This window comes from Callithrix jacchus, chromosome 15 (genome assembly GCF_049354715.1).
Source record: "Callithrix jacchus isolate 240 chromosome 15, calJac240_pri, whole genome shotgun sequence".
In the NCBI taxonomy this organism is placed as follows: Eukaryota; Metazoa; Chordata; class Mammalia; order Primates; family Cebidae; genus Callithrix; species Callithrix jacchus.
In genome coordinates this window covers 6,734,615-6,736,866 of record NC_133516.1, presented here as the reverse complement: position 1 = coordinate 6,736,866, position 2,252 = coordinate 6,734,615, and the positions used below count along the sequence as shown (strand labels likewise).

Here is a 2,252-nt window from a genome sequence, read left to right as displayed (position 1 = left end):
GTTTCAGGCTTTCTGCCACCACCATCAACAAATCTGGAGTAGAGTAAGGCTGGAAACAGTGATAGATAATAAGCATAAAGTTTGTGTCCTTTTAGTTCAAAGCATTTGCTCCACTGTGCTGTAAAACTTGGACCTCCAAAGCCACTTGGGAGACCGAGCATTTTAAAATAATTCTCGGCTGCTTTGCAGATACCACCTCCACCAGTCCCCTGTGCTGTCATCCATGATCGACCCCACTGTGTTCTTCCCTGTCCCCGTCAATGGCAAGCGCTTAGGCTGCATTTCCTTCAAGCTGTTTGCAGGAAACTTTCATGCTCTGAGCACTGGAGAGAAAGGATTTGGTTGTAAGGATTCCTGCTTTCACTGAATTCTTCCAGGTTTGTGTGTCAGGGTGGTGACTTCACACGCCATAATGGCACTGGTGGCAAGTCCACCTATGGGGAGAAATTTGATGATGAGAACTTCACCCTAAAGCATACAGGTCCTGGCATCTTGTCCATGGCAAATGCTGGACCCAACACAAATGGTTCCCAGTTTTTCATCTGCACTGCCAAGATGGAGTGGTTGGATGGCAAGCATCTCTGGCAAGGTGAAAGAGGCATGAATATTGTGGATGCCATGGAGCGCTTTGGGTCCAGGAATGGCAAAGCCAGCAAGAAGATCACCATGGCTGACTGTGGACAATTCTGATAAGTCTGACTTGTGTTTTACCTTAACCACCAGACTATTTCTTAAGGCTAACTCCAAGTAAAAAATGAAAGGTCTATCAATAATCATGATGGATTTTGGAAGACAGTTCATGAGGTTTGGGTGATCATAGTCACTCTGCTCAGCTCTTTAATTTCACTAAAGTCTTGATGCATATGTTACTACTACCTCTGTTTTACAGAAGTCTAAAGTGCCTCAGAATTGCCTGTGACATGGGGACACAAAGCAAAGGTGGCACTTGGGCAGAGGTTACAGCTGTGGCATCTCAGTCACATTCGCCAAATGCCAGCATGGGTTGGAGCTGTCGGTTCACAGTCCTTTTGAGGTGGTGTGAGAAGTAGAGGTCTGGGGTGGGCAGGCCTACTGTGGATTCCACCCACAGCTTCCTGGCTTTGTGACTGAGAGCAAATGACTTAACCTTTCTGTCAATTTATTCATCAGTACAACGCAAGGTGCTGATAACACTTACTTTGCAGGATAACTTATATTCATATATGGCCTAGTACAACGTCAGACACTAGTAGACACCCAGTAGCTGTAGCTACAATTATTATTTCAAAGAATATAGTTCATAGTGCTAAGTCGGGAAGAAACATAATATTGAGAAAAAAAAAACTTCGGAGCAAAATCTGGTTTTTAATTCTCGTTCTTCTATTTATCATCAGCAAAGGTTTGTAAGTTACACATCAACTCCAGGCTTCAGTTTCCTCGTACGTGAAATGAGGGTAGTAAGAGCACCTGCCTTAAGTGACTATCATGCAGATTCAAAGAGCAAAACATGTAAAACCCCACAAGGAGTTCCTGGGATATTGGTAAGCACATAATGAATAGTGACTATGGTTATTTCACATTCAACTCTTAAAGAAAAAACATTTCTCAAAGCCTGTTTCTCTATGATGTATCTAGGGAATAAAAGGTGAACATAATTCTTACAGAGGAGGGTGAGAATTTTAAGAGTGATATCCTAACAAATGTTTAAACATTAGCTAACTATACCCGCCTCCCCACTAGTAAAGTCCTCATCTGTAGTGTTTGCTGATTTCCGTGGTTTAAACACTACCAGTGTGATGTCAGTGAACACAGAGCTGGCAGGAGATGCTAACAAGCCACCACTGGACTTTTTCATCTTCCTGAACACACATAATACACAAAAGCTATAAAATCACATTGTCTAGGTTGCTCCATGTGATATACCAATAATACATATTTACATAAAGTCTATGACTGTGGTGAAGTAGTCACAGGACTGGGAATCAAGGACTTGGGTTTTAATCCTAAATCTTTAGAAATGCTGTGACCTTGGAGAAGTCACTTAACCCCTTTAAGACTCAACTAAGTCTCAAACCTAGAGAGTTTCTAAGACTCTTTCCAACTGTAAAAGCCAATAATTAATAATTCTAAAGATATAGCTTTCCATTGCTTAGTCCTAGGTCACATGTCTTTTTTATCTAGAGAAAAAATGGACAGAATGGATTTTAACAAACTCTGTAGGAAAAAATAAAAGTCTTTTATCTTTATAGATTCTGGTGAATATTTGTTCTCTG

The 2,252-nt window shown here is 41.2% G+C and overlaps 1 pseudogene; it reads left to right on the top strand.

Annotated features, from left to right (window-relative positions):
• Positions 1-201: 201 nt before the first annotated feature.
• Positions 202-1,010, top strand: LOC144579639 (peptidyl-prolyl cis-trans isomerase A pseudogene; annotated as a pseudogene).
• Positions 1,011-2,252: the final 1,242 nt, after the last annotated feature.